The sequence below is a fragment of the Rhinatrema bivittatum genome, chromosome 2 (assembly GCF_901001135.1).
Source record: "Rhinatrema bivittatum chromosome 2, aRhiBiv1.1, whole genome shotgun sequence".
Classification (NCBI taxonomy): Eukaryota; Metazoa; Chordata; class Amphibia; order Gymnophiona; family Rhinatrematidae; genus Rhinatrema; species Rhinatrema bivittatum.
Genome location: NC_042616.1, coordinates 159,389,593 through 159,407,755, shown reverse-complemented (window position 1 = coordinate 159,407,755; position 18,163 = coordinate 159,389,593). Strand labels below are relative to the sequence as shown.

At 44.6% G+C, this 18,163-nt stretch overlaps 1 protein-coding gene across 2 annotated transcripts in view; it reads right to left on the bottom strand.

Moving 5' to 3' along the window:
* Positions 1-18,163, bottom strand: part of LOC115084224 (multidrug resistance protein 1-like) — a 201,105-nt gene that overhangs the window by 114,923 nt on the left and 68,019 nt on the right. The gene's annotated exons all lie outside the window — the stretch shown is intronic.

Here is an 18,163-nt window from a genome sequence, read left to right as displayed (position 1 = left end):
AATTCACATGGCCTATCATCTTTCATTACTTCACATCATAATCACACAAAAGAAAATCTTGCTCTGGAAGTCATTTGTGGAATTTCAGATGCTGCAGCTGACAACCCCAGCCACTGGAGATCCTTTATAATAACTGGGCAGGGCACCGACAGTTATTATAAAAGATCTGTTACATCAGAATTTGATAATGTTAAGATACTGTGCAAATTTTACTTTGGTGGCTGGGACTTCAGTTCAATAACTATAATCAAGGTGTGTTACAAAGAGATATATTATTAAAGAAGTACCACTGTGCTCATTATGAAACAACTGGCCTGTATGTGAGGAAGACATCTGAGTTAATGCCAAAACAAAAAAGTAATATCCATTAGGAAATAGTGAATTGTTTGTGATTAATGTATTGCACATTTAAGATATGGTTTTCAGTCCTGAAATCTTATATCACCATACCTTCTAATCTATCTCAGTTCACCCACATTGCTACTTTTCTACATTAATTGAGGAATAGTTGCAATCAGATGGTTTGTTTAGGCTCAGACTAAAACCATCATTCTCTCTTCCTTCACAAAGTCAGGGAAAGAAAAGGAGTGACAGGCAATCCAGAATGCTTTACTTATTTTGCAGTATTTAATTCATCAGTACTAAATGTCTCCTTGCATACCAAACATGCTGACTGCAAATCTGACATCAGAAATTCAGCCAATCACAGCACAGCACTGCGAGCATTCTAATGCCATCTGCCAAAATTCACACTGATTGTGGTGCCTGACTCTTCATCTGGTCAATGAGCAAGGACGTGATTGTCTTTAATTTGGTTACTAACTTGATATCTAACTGCTGTCAAAAGTCACAGCTGGGAGCAAAAGATGCACAAATCACAAGAAATCTCCCTACCCACACCACACTGACCAAGCTGGGTATATGGACCTGGCTCACATTAGAACAGAGGTCATATAAAAAAAGTAAGCAGACTGAAATTCTGATTTTGATTCAAATCAATTTAAACCCATTTCAGAAGACCAGACATATCCTCAAGTCATCATAAGTCCATACAAACTGCAATTTTAGTCCGAGCTCAAATTCCACCTTCTATTGGCTTGTAATAGGCCTAATACCATATGGAACCCATATGGTATTGGGCCTATTGTAACATGTGTTCTTGGGCCGAGACATGTGTTCTTGGGCCGAGACAATTTCATTGTGTAACCTTTATGTTAAGACAACTGAACAATGGTTAAGCCATAGTCGACTTAAACTTAATGCCAAAAAAACAGAACTTCTTCTTCTGAGTGTATTAGAGAACCCTATAAATGGCCCTCCTCTACTGGTCACTCTAGGTAGTGAGGTAATCAAAGTTAAGAAAGTCGCCCGCAATTTGGGAATCCAAATAGACACAAATCTATCCTTATCGCACCATGTTTCTAATTTGGTAAAAAACTCATTTTTTAAGTTGCACACCTTAAAAAGATTAAAACCTTTACTCTTCAAAAATGATTTTCAAACTGTGCTTCAAGCTCTCATTTTTTCTGGTCTAGACTATTGTAATAGTCTATTTTTGGGTCTTTCAGATTCCGTGATAAAACCATTACAACAAATACAGAATTCAGCGGCCCGTTTATTAGTAGGATTGCCGATGAGACATCATATTTCTCCTATTTTGCATAAGCTACACTGGCTTCCGATTAAATATCGTGTAAAATACAAAGTTCTCTCTTTAATTCACTCGTTAATTCATGATCCTGATTCAACATGGCTTTGTACATCTCTACGGTTGTATAAACCGACGAGACACCTCAGATCTACATCTCAATATTTGCTTGATGTTCCCACAGTTAGACTGGCAAGACTACATATGACCAGGGAAAGAGCCTTCTCAGTGGCAGGACCTTTGCTGTGGAATTCACTTCCTAACTTCTTAAGGCAAATTACCAGTCATAGTGAATTCAAGAAGGCAGTAAAAACTTATTTATTTAAGATTGCATATGGCCATCTCGATAATCTGAACACCTAAGTTTCATAAGTTACAAAACTTATGTATCTATTGATTGCCTGATTATACATCTATTAGGCGTATGCTCTTTATGAGTTATATCCTCAAGGTTTACTATTTCCTTTTCTAACTTTACTTGTTTTTGTTAAAATTAGTTTATTTTATTTATTTATTTATTTATTTATTTTTAAATTTCTTTATTATGGCATGGTAAAAAGAACAAGCAACAATTCAACAATCATCCGAATACATCCCAGCCAATTTTTTCCCCCCAGTGCAGAACATATGAGAGACCCCCCCATGAACTTATACATAAAAACAAATAAACAAAATGAGGAAACTCCATCCCCCACACCCAACCCCTCTCCCTCTAACCCCCCCCCCAGCTTCCCCCCCATTGCAGAGAACCTCCACACACGTGCGGAATGCAAGCCCAAAGTTTAAACCCACCGCTTCATCAGGTATATCACTCCCCTCTCAGAGAGAGACAGTCGTGAAGGTATAGACAGTAAACAATAATCTGATTACATAAAGAGGTAGACAAGGTTGCCCCCCGTACTTACAAAAAAGGACCCGAAGCCCCCAAACGCTACAAAAAAAAAATCAGGATACATTCAATTCTACCAAGGGTGCCAATGATTGCACTCGAGGGGTGAGAGTTTTGTAGTACGGCCCCCAGATGTCCCGAAAAAGAACTTTTTTGCGAGGTCGAAAAGCTTTATACAGTGACCCATACTCCAATTGGTAAAGCTCCATCATCGAGGCCGCCCAACACGCTATCGTCGGAGGGCTATCGACTATCCACTGTAACAAAATGCATTTCTTACTTATCAAACAAGCTTTAGAAACAAATCCAATGTTGTCCACATTTAGGCTGACGTCTCCAATATCATTGTTCAGAAGACAAAACGAGCAGGACCACTGAACAGTCTCTTGTAATATCACACTGATACGAGCACGGACGCTCTCCCAAAAGGCAGATATCTTCGGGCACTCCCACAATTATTTTATTTATAAGAGTAGGGATTATAAAGATATAATGTATTTTTATTCTTTCTATTAACCTTTTTTTTTTTAACTTCTGTTGTTAATTTGATTTTAATTTATTTGATTTTATAATTTTTATTTTAATTGATTTAAATTTAATTTCTGGTTAATTTTTTCTTTATAATTTGTCTCTTGTAAACCGTCTTGATCAAACTAGTTTGAAAAGACGGTATAGAAATATTTTTAAATAAATAAATAAATAAATAAATAAATAAATGTGTTGAGTGTGGGCTTGGTTCTCAGAAAGCCATGAGTAAACTGAATTACAATTGCAATATAGTAAACTTCCCATACCAAAACAGCACTAACTGCCAGCACTCAAACAGTTGCACCTCTACCTTTGAAAAGGCAACTCTGAAAATATTATACCAGGCCCTAAAACACCAATACATCTCCTATTACTAAAAGAGAACAAGCCAGGCTGCTACAGAACCCTGTTCATAAAGAACATGCTAGCAGAATACCTCCCCTTGATCACACATGCAGAATACAGCCAGACCCTCACCAAATATAGAATAAAAAGATCCTAAAATATAACCAGAAACAAAAACTGAACTGGAAACTCAAACAAGTCTGATTCCATATGCAGTGCAACAATGGAAAACAGAAACATCACTTTTCCCTCATAAAATATCAAACAATAAAATCAAGAAATAAAGAACATCAATCATTATAGTAAAACCATACTAATAAAAAGAATAAATATTTCAAAACAGCTGACTTTTTATTTAGAACTTTTATATACCGAAGTTCATCGTACATCACATTGGTTTACAATTAACAGATAGCAAGGATGAGTGGGAAAAAGAAGAGAATAAACAGTTACATCAAACAAATTAATTATGTTGCATAAATGAATATAAAGAGGTGAGGTAAGATCTTAGTAACATACAGGTCGATACTGTAACGTGCGGTTGAGGATTTCCCGTCTGTAACGAGCTGGGAGTGCACAATTCGGACGCGTAAGGCGATCCAGCGATACAGTCTCCAGTTTCACGCGTCCTTAGCGCTTCTTAAAACAGATGCATAACCCTTTCCACACGCAGCATGTATATGATATGTAAATGAACGAATTAGCTGTATAATGAAGGAATTAGCTATTCCCCTCCGATACTGTGACGCGCGCTCAGATTATCTCCTTTGTAACCCGCTATTTTGCCGCGTCCTTAACCTGTTAGTTTAGCGCCACCCTCTACTTGGTGTTAGTGTGGTGTTAGAAAATTTAAACGGGAATAAAGTGTAAAAAATGGGGGCGATTTCGGCGCTCAAGGCCCCGTCCGGTCTCCGGTGCAGCCCCAGTCCTGTCCCCTCCTCCCGAAGCAAAAAAAAAAAAAAAACCCGAAAAAGTAGCAAGGCTCGGGCCTGCTACGGTAGTCCCTTCTCCCCTCCTCCCGATTTCGGCGCTCAAGGCGGCCGGGTGGGCGTGCATTCATCCAGGCAGAGGGAGCCGGCGGCGAAAGCGGCCTCTGGCTCCCTCTGCCTGGATGAATGCACAGCACCCGCCGGCAGTGAATGAATGCCCGTGCGATTTCGGCGCTCATGCCTTGAGCGCCGAAATCGCACGGGCATTGTTTCTGTTTATCCCAGTCTAATCGGTTGCCCATTCAGGAGCCAGTTATTTTCATTATGACTAGGGTTCAGTGGTCTTTTTCTGATTTAAAAAAAAAAAAAAAGGCTGGAGATCAACTTATTTGTTAGAAAGAGGTTTTCCTATAAGGAATTTGATGCATGAATGAATGCCCGTGCGATTTCGGCGCTCAAGGCATGAGCGCCGAAATCGCACGGGCATTCATTCACTGCCGGCGGAGGCCGTGCATTCATCCAGGCAGAGGGAGCCGGAGGCCGCTTTCGCCGCCAGCTCCCTCTGCCTGGATGAATGCACGGCCTCCGCCGGCATTGAATGAATGCCCGTGCGATTTCGGCGCTCAAGGCGTGACGTCACGTCATGTGACTGCCTTGAGCGCCAAAATCGCAAGGGCATTCATTCACTGCCGGCGGGGGCCATGCATTCATCCAGGCAGAGGGAGCCGGAGGCCGCTTTCGCCGCTGGCTCCCTCTGCCTGGATGAATGCACGCCCACCCGGCTGCCTTGAGCGCCGAAATCGGGAGGAGAGGAGAAGAGAGAAGGGACTATCGTAGCAGGCCCGAGCCTTGCTACTTTTTCGGTTTGGTTTTTTTTTGCCTCGGGAGGAGGAGACAGGACTGGGGCTGCACCGGAGACCGGACGGGGCCAGGGCAGGTGAGCGGGGGCTGGGGGAAAGTTTGCCGAGCATCGGGGAACATAACTGTCCACTTCCTGGTACCTGTCATTTCAAATGTCATTTGAAATGACAGGTACCAGCGCGGCCGTGAAGCGTTAGGCCCGTGAACCCAGGATACTGTATAGGCGCTCTATACAGTAAAATGGGTTGCGCGGGCCTAACGCTTGAATAAGGCTTTGCAGCCGCGGCTTGCATTTGCATGTAATTAGAAGAGAGTATCGAGCGGTAGGTGAAGAGAACTGTGCGTGCGGGGAACGAGGGTGCGCCTGGCAATGCCGCACTCTTTCTACCGCGGCCTTAGAGTATCGACCTGTTAGCTAGGAACAGGTAAGAGGGGAGAACACTGATAGGGCAAGGAACATAATACAACAAAACAGAGTTAATGATAATTTAAAAATTAAAATAAGAAGATAAACTATGTACAGAAGGCTTGAAGTTGTTTAATGGAGGAATCACGAGCAAAAAAAAAAAAGGGGGGGGGGTTAAGCGAAGGGCTGGTGTGATGAATAGAACATCCAATAATTAAAAACTCATATAAAAATGTTTTAAATTTTCCCAAACACCAATAACATTTTCAAAACAGCAGATACATCAAACACTACCCAATAAATAAAACTAAGAAGGATAAAAAAAAAACCCTTATTCCAAACCTGGGAACTTTTGATTTCCAATCACTTTGAGATCATCATGAATTAGTGGTGGAGAAGACGTGTGCACAAACTTTCTCTTCTCTCTCTCATATACACACTCTCTCTAACACACACGTTCATTCTCTATGCCCCCCCCCCCTCCCCCCAACCATCCATGACAATCTCAGGGTGACGGGAAAGCAAAAGCATTTCTGAATGGGGTTAATCTGCAAGAGTGGCAGTTACAACCAGCCAGTGGGCACTTAAGTGAATCATCTGGGCATATCTTAGGGTAAACGTACAGTTTAGTTATTTGGCTTTTTACATTATTTCAACAAAGTTTAATCACGTTCACTTATGATGGCAATAGGACAGGGGAAGTCCACCCTTGTGCATCTAGGGCCAGGGCTGGCCCTCTTTGTACTGCAAAAAGGAATGAATAAAGTTTGGGGGGAGGGGGTCTGGCTATCACCTGTTTTTATGACTTGAATGGAACCTTTTAACCCTTAGAGCAATCTGCATGGAGAGGTAGTTACAACCCTAAACACCTTGCTGGGCAGATTGCATGGACCATTTTAGTATTTATGTGCTGACATTGACTATGTTACTATGTATCTAATTTGGACCTTCCCCCTGCCCCCCCGTCGAATCAGAAGACAGCAGGAAAAAAAAAACTTTAAACACAGAGACGGTAACTTTCAAAGCGGCGCGCAGGCACACATTGGCGGTGTGCACACACACACATATGCGCGCATGTTATAAAATAGCCTGAGCGTGGGCACAAGTGCACCTAGTTTTAAGTTGGCACATGTCTAGGCACTTAAATCCCATTTCTACTGCGTAAGTCAGTGTGTTTTAAAACCAGTGTGCCTCCAACGCCATGACCAGTTTCACCAATTCAGCCCAGTATTGAGCTAGGTCCTCCAAAGGCCCTAGTGTTGCGTGTGCCAGCCTCAGCAGACCCACGGCCAGGCCCTCTTACCCTCGTCTGCCTGTTCCAGCATCTGGCTCCACTTCTCTTGCAGCCATGAGCCGCCACCTTCGACCTCGGGCCACCCCCGATGCTCCTGACTCTGTGACAGACGTCCGTGTTCCACGGTGGGCCTCCCTGCATGGTCCGCGGGGACACCACCATCCTGCACCGCGCCCCTCCCTAGGCGCGCGTGCATCTCCTCTTTCTTTAAAGGGGCCGCGGTGGGAAACTAACCCGCGGCCCCGGATTATGATGTCACTGGGTCTCGATATATAAGGCTGGGCCCAGCCACAGTTAGTTGCCTTTGCAAGAGGTCTCCATGCTGGTCGTGTACTTCGTTGCCTCCTCTGGTGATTCCTTCGTGTTCCTGGTTCCTGTCTTGTCTGTGTTCCTGATCCTGGTCTTGATATTCTTCTCCATTCCTGTGTCCTGCATTTACTCTACTTGTTCTATGGATTGACTCCTGGACCCAACCTCTGCTTTGCCTGACCACACTACTTATCATCTCCTGGACCCGATCTCTGCTTTGCCTGACTACACTGTTGATTATCTCCCAGACCTGACCATTGCCTTGCCTTATCATTCTTACTTGCCTGCTGCCTGCCCTGACTCCAACCTGTTCAACGACGCCTCTGCTATACCTATTCTGGACTTCGCATCTCAGGCTTCGGCCTGTTTTTACTTGGATGCCCCCTGTCTGTCTCTCGTTCCATTAGGTGCCCAGGTCTCTGGGACTCTGCCTCGTCCAGATCAGACCTTCTACTCCTACCACTGCTGGCACCTGGCTGACCTCCTCCTCGTCCATAAGAAGACTTCAGACGGAGGCCCACCTAACTCCAGCCGGCCCCAGCATCCAACGGCTCAACCTGCGGGGAACGAGGGCTGGTATTGGCGAAGCTCCAGTCAGCCAGCTCCGCCTATTGACGGTGGGGACCTATAGGGCTTGCCCTGCGGGTAGCATCAACCCCACCTTGGCTCAAGGGTCCTCCTCCTGCGCAACACCTAGTTAAATAGCCTGCATTCCCCCAGTTACCCCATACCCTTTAAACCCCTCCAAAATGGCTGTTTATTTATTTATTTATTTTACAACTTACACCTCTTCCATAGCAAAAATAAATTTTGGCAACCCAGCATACTGCCAGGTCCACTGCCACATAAGTATTTATGCACAGATCTCTTGGCCATGCTCCAAAATGCCCACGCCCCACCCGACCATGCCCACACCATTCCCCTTTTTGAAAGAGAGTGAGATGTGTTTGCAGCAAGAGATACATCTCAGCGGCTTTTAAAATTTGGTGGGTGTGCACAAGCCTGACTTGTGCGCACATCTCCCGATTTTGGTATGTGCCAGGCTTTTAAAATTCACTTTTAAATTAAATCATTCATTGTGTATACCAACTTTTTCAAAATGTGGCGGGCTGTGCTGGTCAGGTGCAATCAGACCAATATGTGTAAGTAAAACAAAGTCTGTTGACCCACACAATCTCTCTCTCTCCCTCAGCCCATCATCCCTCCTCTACACTCTCTCTCTCTCTCTTCCCCTATTCCCATCTCACCCAACATTCTCTCCCAATACTCTCTCCCTCATACACTCTCTTCCCTAATCTGCCTCTTCAACCAGCCAGCCTCTACTATCCTGTCACCACCCCCATGCCCCCCCTAGTCAGCTCACCCCCTGTTAACCTTCCCATCACTTTCTCTGGGAGCTTACTGCTGGCATTGCCTCTGGAACAGCTCTTTTTTCTTCTGACACCTTGTGGCTCTCGCTGTGTTTGAGCCACCTAGTGTCTGAATTCTTGTGCTGTTCTCTTGTGACCCCAGCATGGGAGTTCAGGCACCGTGCAATTCAAACTCACTGAGAGCGACGCGGTACCATAAGGTGGCTCCAGAGGTAGCAAGAGTGTGTATTAAGGAAAAAAGAGATAGGGGTCCACACCAATGGGAGCCACCATTGATTCCCAGGCCTATCAATGAAGAACATTAGAACAGCAGCATGCACCAATAGCCTCTCTTTCTATATATATATTCACAAATGAAAAAGAAAAAATCAAAACCTATAGTTGTATGTTATCCCATAAGAAATCTAATAAGTCTATAGGCAAAGATCCACAAAACAGGGGGCCAGAAAAGAAGGAAATTTGTATGAGACTGAATGCTTTCATAAGGAATTGAACAGCAATCATCAAAGTCATGCAAGCCACATACCAATGTTGAGATTCATAACAATAGGGAAATACCTACCTATACAGCAATTCAAAACTCATCTGTGGAGACTAAACTGACATCACTCAGAGATTGGTTTCCAAGGAGCTGCACAGCTTTATTCAGTAACATTTTGCAAGGTATCTCTCTCACCTCCTTTCTAACCACTTTCTGCAAGAGAACTTCTCAGCTGCTTCCTTCCTCTAATTATGCTGTCAGGTATCATCTAAATTTGTACCCCAAATTCATGTCAAAACTAGATCCAAATTAGCCAAAAGTCACATCAAATTCACAACTAGTCCAAAACTACCCACATTTTAAAATTGAAAAAAAAACCCAACATTTTTTTATCATCAATATAATGATGATTAACACTTGATAGTGAACGCTATAGACACTAGCCCCTGGTGTTACAAACACAACAATAGCTGCTAACGGAAAAACTGCTTTAAGTATGAAACAGTAAAATAATTTTTAAAAATGGTGGAAAACTGCACTTGTGCAGTGCTTAAAAGTTCATATTTATTTGTCACCAAGCACTATCATTCATCTTGAAATCAACCTTCTTGAAGTTCTGGATCCTAGTCCTAGCACATTTCGGTTCAGGTCGAATAACAAGCTATGCTATGTGAATTTTGTAAAATGGCTAGAAATAAATTTTTATAAATAAAATGATGATCACTAGAATTTAAATTTTCCTTTATTAGGACAGGTAACACTACCTTTAAAATAATAAAATAACTTGGGTAGATTTTCAAAGGGGTACGTGCGTAGGATACGCACGTACCCCCCGAAAACTTACCCCAAACCCACCCTGCGCGCGCCGAGCCTATTTTGCATAGGCTCGGCGGCGCGCACAAGCCCCGAGACGCGTGTAAGACCCGGGGCTTGCATGGAGGGGCGTGTCGGGAATGACGCAGCGTTTCAGGGGCGTGTCGCGAGTGACGCGGCATTTAGGGGGCAGCGCCGCGGGCGTGGTTTCGGCCCGGGGGCATTCCGGAGGCATGGCCGCGGCCTCCGGACCAGCCCCCGGGGACCGGAACATGGAGCGGGGCAGCCGGCCAGCGCGCGCAAAGTTAGGGGGGGGTTTAGATAGGGCAAGGGAAGGGAAGGTGCGGGGGGGTGGAAGGAAAGTTCCCTCCAAGGCCGCTCCGATTTTGGAGCGGCCTCAGAGGGAACGGAGGCAGGCTGCACGGCTTGGTGCGCGCAGGCTGCCGATTTTGGGCAGCCTTGCACGCGCCGACTCTGGATTTTAATGGATATGCGCGTATCTATTAAAATCCCGCGTACTCTTGTTCGCGCCTGGTGCGCAAACAAAAGTACGCGTTCATGCTAATTTATAAAATCCGGCCCACTGTGCATAATGGGGTAGATTTTCAAAGGGGTACGCGCGTACCCCCCGAAAACCTACCCCAACCCCCCCTGCGCGCGCCGAGCCTATTTTGCGTAGGCTCAGTGGCGCGTGCAAGCCCTGGGACGCGCGTAAGTCCCGGGGCTTGCATGGAGAGGTGTGCCGGGGGCATGGCGGTCGTGACGTGGCGTTTCGGGGGCGTGGCGCAGGTGACGCAACGTTTTGGGGGCGGCGCCGCGGGCGTGGTTTCGGCCCGGGGGTGTGGCCGCGCCCTCCGGAACAGCCCCCGGGTCGGGTGATAGCGCACCAGCAGGCTGTGTGGCTCGGCGCGCGCAGGCTACCCAAAATCTGCAGCCTTGCGCGCGCCGATCCCGGATTTTAATGGATACGCGCGGCTACGCAAGTATCTATTGAAATCCCACGTACTCTTGTTCACGCCTGGTGCGCGAACAAAAGTACGTGTTCACGCTAAATTATAAAATCTACCCCAATATGTTGTAATTACATGTACCATAGGTCAAGGAAAAGTATATATGCTTATACTGCAAGGAACAGAAAATGTTTCATTCATGTAAGCCTCATTTAGAAGTAGATTTTAAAGCCTTGCGCACACAAAAATGGCCACATATACATATGAGAGGGTGGTGCGGGAGCGAGGTGGAACAACAGTGGGCCAAACTAAAAGGATCAATTACAAAAGCAAATAGTCTATATGTTAGAAAAGTAAACAAAAGCAAGAGAAATAAGAAACTTATCTGGTTCTCCAAGGAGGTGGATGATAAAATAAAAGCAAAAAGAACAGCGTTCAAGAAATATAAATAATCTCAAAAAGAAGAACACAAGGAAGAATACCTGGTGAAACTGAAGGAGATGAAGATAGCAATCAAGAAAGAAAAAAGTCAGGTGGAAGAAAGGACTGCCAAAGAGATAAAGAGAGGTGACAAAACATTTTTCAGAAACATCAAAGAAAGGAGAAAGGCCCAAAGTGGTATAGTGAAATTGAAAGATAAAAAGGATCAATGTGTGGAGAGAGATGAAGAAATGGTGGAAATATTAAACAAATACTTCAGTTCAGTGTTCACTAAAGAGGACCCTGGAGAAGGACCGTCGCTAGTTAACAAGAAACTAGAGGGGAGTGGAGTAGACAAAACACTGTTTACAGTAGAGAATGTATGGGAAGAGCTAGAAAAACTAAAAGTGGACAAAGCCATGGGGCCCGACTAGGTTCATCCCAGGATACTGAGGAAGCTCAGAGAGGAAGCGTGACCTGTTCAATAGATCCCTAGAAACGGGAGTGGTGCCGAGTGATTGGAGAAGAGCGGTGGTGGTCCCGCTTCACAAGAGTGGGAGCAGAGAGGAGGCTGGAAACTACAGGCCGGTTAGCCTCACCTCAGTGGTAGGAAAAGTATTGGAGAATCTGCTGAAGGAAAGAATAGTGAACTATCTACACTCAGGATTGCTGGACCCGAGGCAGTAGGAATTCACCAGGGGAAGGTCCTGTCAGACAAATCTGATTTTTTTTTTGATTGGGTGACTAAAGAATTTGATAGACGAAGAGCACTCGATGTCATCTACTTAGATTTCAGCAAAGCTTTTGAGTTCTGCATAGGAGGCTTGTGAATAAAATGAGAAGCTTGGGAGTGAGAACCAAGGTGGTGGCATGGATTACAAACTGGTTGATGGATAGAAGACAGTAGTGTGATGGTAAATGGAACCTACTCTGAAGAGAGAGAGCGGTGTTAAATGGAGAGCCGCAGGGATCAGTGTTGGGACAGGTCCTGTTCATCATCTTTGTGAGTGACATTGAGGAAAGGATAGAAGGTAAAGTTTGTCTATTTGTGGATGATACTAAGATCTGCAACAGAGTGGACATGCTGGAAGGAGTAGCGAGAATGAGATGTGATTTAAGGAAGCTTGAATGATAGTCGAAGATATGGTAGCTGGGGTTCAATGCCAAGAAGTGCAGAGTCATGCATCTGGGGTGTGGTAATCTGAAAGAGCGCTATTGCTGGGGGGTGAAGGGCTGTTGTGCAAGAAGCAAGAGAGGGACCTTGGGGTGATAGTGTCTAGCGATCTGAAGATGGTGAAGCAATGAGACAAGGCAGTAGCTAAAGCCAGAATAATGCTGGGCTGCATAGAGAGAGGAATAACCAGTAAGAAAAAGGTGATAATCCCCTTGTACAGGGCCTTGGTGAGGCCTCACCTGGAGTACTGTGTTCAGTTCTGGAGACTGTTGTTCAGTTCGCAGTTAACAGTCTGCTTGGGATTAGCAATCTGTTGTTATTTAGGAGAGTTATGGGTGGATCCTTGGACCGGTGGCAGATGACCACGCCCCCGGGGGAAGATCCCAAGAGGGACCACTGATCAGGTTCAGAGTATGGAGACAGACACACACTAGCTCTTTTATTAGACAGTAAACTGAACCACCAGAGGTGGCAGTAGTGAGCTGGAATGCCCGGCTAGGCTGTAGTCCCTCAGATACAGGAACAGTGATCCCTGGAGGCTGAGCTGTAGAGAAACTGAAATATAGTGAGTAGGCAGGGTATGCAGAGTTCATGAACTGAACCAGATGGTAACACTCACACAATGTCTCATAGAAGCCCAGGAGCTGGAATGTATAGGCCCTCAAGGAGCGAGAACCTGGTTCCAGGGAAAGCTCTGAGAGAGCGATGGTAACTCACTAATGTAGTTGGCAGTGATGACTTCCAGGCAGAAGAGAGTACCGAGTAAGTCTGGGAACGAGGGCCCTCGAGGAGCGAGTACCAGTTCCAGACTGTCACCTGAAAAACAAAGGAGAGAGCAAGGCCCCCCGAGGAGCGAGTACCCCTTAGTAAGTCCGAGGAGGCAGAGTAGCTTGGAAAGTCGAAGGGAGTCCATAGTCAATCCTTGCTAACTCGATGTGTTAGCAAATTCTAAGACCTTATATATCCGTCGCGGGTGACGTCATCTTAGGGGGACGCCCCCGAGGTTCGCGCCATCACTGGTACTTCAGTCGGGGCTGCACCGTGTGCGCGCCCCTAGGCCTCCAGGAAATATGGTGGTTTGAAGCGTCTAGCCGGTCCGGGGATGCCGGAGGACCTCGGCAGAAGGACGCCGCGGCAGCCAATCTTCCCGCGGACGAAGAGGGAGACCCCAAGGAGGTAAGGAGGGCGAAGAGAGGGCGTTGGGAACCGACGGACACAACAACTGTATCTCAAAAGGGACAGAATTAAAGAATTTTAGACCTTATGAGTGATGAAAAGGAGTTGATTTGTACTATGTAGCTAGCAGATACTGCAGTGAACAAATCAACTCTTGTTAGAATTTATAATCACTCATAAGGTCTACAATTCTTTAATGATGTCAATTTTACAATGATTACCTCTGAATGTGTCTGTAGCAACACCCCCTCTAACCCCAACCCACTTCCTGAAAACTCACCCCAAATCAAGGTGCCCCCTTACAATGGTTCATATATAGAGTATCAGACTGCCTCCTTATAAAGTCTCTCTCTCTCTCTCACATAAAGATGCAGAAGGTTACTTGCTAAAATTCCATGTGGCCCTTTTAAAATCTACCCTTTAGGCCCTGAGCAAAGCTTTTTTCCCCATAGACATAATAGTAAAAAATGCATTAGTAAATCAGGCACTTAATGAAGTATGCTGCTTAAATAAGATGGATTTTTTTAAAGCAGAAATACCTTTGTAACCCTTAGTGGGGGTTTTAAGTCCCAAGGGCACACAAACTTATTTCTACTCTTTGAGGCAGGCTCTTATTAGCACTCCTCCCACACATGATTCGCTATCCTATCCTAGGGGGGAAGCTCTTGCTTATGGCCCAGATGATGACGTTTTTCTCCCTGGGTTGTGTTGGCTGCTGCATCCCAGGATGTGAGATACTGGAACAAACCAGTCAGGACAAGGCATTGGGTGTTAAATTAAAGTTTACTGATTCTGAAATAATTAAATTAATGTCCATTTCTCAAGGATGAAACTACAGCTGACTAATGTCCAAAGGTGTTTTTCTCTTCTGGGTAGGTGTCCTTTATCCCTCAGGTATCTGGGTAACGTTTCCCACGGTTTTAAAGTACACAAAAGGCCAAATGTCCCCTCATACATGGAAAAAGTCTTACCTGAATCCAGTTTGCGCACGATGACCCAGCCTGTCCTGGTCCCGTGGGCTGGAGATCTGAGTGGGAACTCCCAGAATCTTGATCCTTCTCCTCGGTGTTAATACTGGTGACTTATCTTGCAGGAAAAATCTGAGAACATGGAAACCAGGCTATGCCAGCCCTGGAATCCTGTGGAGAGCGTGAGTCCAAAAACCTCCCACAACAAAATCTGAATACTTGCTGCCTGATATATTTCTCAGTGGCTGCTGCTTTACTATCACTGGTGCTTGACCCCACCTAGGACGTAGATTTAGCCCTTGTCATTTGTGTCTGGAGGGAGCCTTCTCCAAAGGGTGCAAGGTTTAAGCAGGAGTCCCTTCTGAAAAAAAAAGTCAGGATACATCTTGGCCACCAAAACCCTCACTCAGATTTGTCACTGGTGCTTGCCACGTCTAGGTTGTAGAAGGCCTCACAGGTCTTCAGGTCTCTGGGTTGAGAGCCCTTTTGCCCCAAAGGGAATCAGGGAAAAATATATTTCACAACTAAATACTGGATAATTCTCTGGCAGGGTGTGCAGAGAGAGAAACCTCTTCATAAAATATAAAGTTCCTGATGAGGTAGGGAGGCCTCACCAGAGATCAAGAAAAGCTACATCCTCACTGCTCTGAATCTAAATCAAAATGACTCCAAGGAACACTAAAATGGCTGGACTAAATAGGAATAGACAACCAATCCACACCCTCCAGGATGGGAGGGGTTGAGAGGGATGAAAAGTTCATATATGGTAGGCTCTATACAGGGACTTAGTGACATATAATGGCCAACCCATAGGGGTGCCACACCTTTACTGAACTAAACTAAAAATTAGTCAAAGATAAGCCACATCTTTAGTCTCAAAAGGATAATTCTTATATTGCCCGATAAAAAAATCACAGCCTGCAAAAAACAAATCACCTCTATTCTGAAAATTTGTTGCTTCTCTGTTTCATACAGAAGCAAGTCTACAGAAAAACCTGAATCAAATTTTCAAAGCAACTGGTAAAAACTGGACTAATATATGGTCACTTTGAGCATTCTGGCATGATATTTGGGCAACCAAACAGTAAGAAAATGAGGATATACTAGCTACCACTATAGACTATCCCAATCCATTAAAACTATATCAGTGGTGAGGTTCACACAAATGTACATCTTAATCAAAAACAAAATTTTTCTTTACATTTTTTTTATATATTTCTATAAAGGAGGAAGGTAGGATGGTAAAATACTCATATCACACATTGCATAATGCAGGAAGGAATCACCTAGCAAGTTCTGGTGACCTTTAGACAATCACTGTATTTCCATCCTTCATCAATTTTAATATAACTATAAACTTAAACATTTCAAATATTTTGGATAACCTCCCTATGGAATTTATTTTTTTTATTCGTAATAGTTTAACCTTAGATGGTATTTTCTCTCTATCACTAATGTGTGTTTCACACAATTCAAAGTATCCTTGCTTAGTCTTATGAAATACATATCCCATTATACTATACTATCCCAACAAGGGCCCTTTGTTTCAACATAAAGCTTCTTCAGAGGCTATTTTCTCTTATTATAAAAATCAGCATGTAACTCACTTATATTCTCAGGGAATAAATCTGACAATAAGGATTATTTTATAAGGATAAATTCCACCCACACACACAGGCTCTACCCCAGCCACACACACACAGGACCTGGGCATCTTATTTAGCTAACAACAGGATAGGGTCTGCTAGTAGCACTAGGTGCTCCTTCTCCCTTCTGCTGCCAGAGGGATGGGGTCCTCTGGCGGTCACTGCATCGTCCTTCTCTCTTCCGCCATCAGCGGGATAGTTCCACTGGCAGACACAGTGTTGCCCTCCCACTGCCAGCAGGTGGCTACTATGTCGTCCTTCTCTCTTCGGGCCACCAGTGGGAGGATGTCTGCTGGTGGCCACCACATCCTCTCTCTCTCATCAGCCATCACGGGACAGGCTCCACTGTTGCCTGCTGAGTTGTTGGTCGAGCGATGGCAGGAGTCGCATTTATCCTAATGTCATCTCCTGCTGCTTTGGGAATGATCCTGCGGTAAGAGCTGTGAGATTGGCCCCATGGCAGCAGGAGATAATGTTTGGATAAGTGCGACTCCTGCTGGCCATGGGGGTGGTGTAGGCCAGGATATGTGTGATGCCACTGATCAGATCGGGCAGGGGTTTGTTTTATCCTTGCCCAATCCAATGTATTAAATTGAGGTGGCCCTTGCCACCCCAATTCACTGAATCCCTTGTAGGCCCTGACCACACACCACTGTAGAAGAGAAAACTCAAAGCAGCATAGTTGATTCCAAAAGTATTTGGAACTCCAAGCGTAAATAAATGGAATGACAGGGTGGAAAGAAACTCATCAAAAATAAGTCTCCATGGAGTTTAAAGACTTAGAAAATGAGAGCACAACTTAAGGCATGTTGCCTGCTTGAAAGCAAAAAGGATCCACAACAGCAAAATGGTGATCTCTCTAGATAAAGCAGGGGGAACACTACTATTCCTAGCAGCCACATGGGGAAGCTGCAAACCCAAGAAACACTAATCAATCTATCCCCACACTCAAATGGTATAATCCTGATCCAATAGTAGTAGGGGACCAGCAGGATCCCTACAAATGAGATATTACTCAATCTATTCAAAGGTATGCAGCAGCATATAAAGAACTTATGTGAATTAACGGTAATATGGACCTTTCAAATCAAAAATATCTTCGGGATCCTCCTGATTGCCATATAATCCCATAAAATCCTTTCTTGGCAGGATCTAACTTCTTTGAAATTATAATCCTAAAGAATACTGCAAGAAAGTTTGGATAGAATGAACCTTTACAGATAAACCTCTTGTGCCCGACTCAGCTATACAAGAACTGGGTTTTTAACCTGCCGCACAATATGCCGGTAACTTTTAAACAGGCGCGCAGGAAATCGTGTGCACGCATTTTCCGGCTCGCTCCCAGGGACTTGGCCATTTTATAACATACGTGCGTATGTGCGTGCATATTATAAAATAGGCTGAACATGCACACGTGTGTGCAATTTTAAGGGTGCGTGCTTATGTGCGCAAATGCGGCTTCTATTGCCTAAGTGGAGGGATTTTGACTATATATGAGTGCCATCACAATTGCCCATTTTCCCAATTTCACTGGGCAAGGGATAGAACTTCCAAACTCCCTATTTTAATAGCCCTCCTTTCTCCCTGTTTTTCCTGTCCCTTAAAACCCCACTGATCTGTGTAATTTTTTTTGTTTTATGACTTACATGCCATTCATAGCAGAAGTAAAGTTTATGTGGCCCTGGACTCTGGCTCGTGCATGTAAGTATTTATGCGCTGCTTTCAATGTGAAATCCAAGAACACCTATGCTTCACCCAGTCCACATCCAGCCCCTTTTTTGGAAAACTTTTGTGTGTGAGCAGCAGGAGATACACGCATACGGGGGTGCCTTTTAAAATCCGCTCTGCACACGCTGGCCCAACATATTGGCATATCTCCCAGTTTTGATGCACGCCGGGCTTTTAAAATTCACCTTTATATGCACAATTTTTAATAGGATTCAAACTGGATATGGC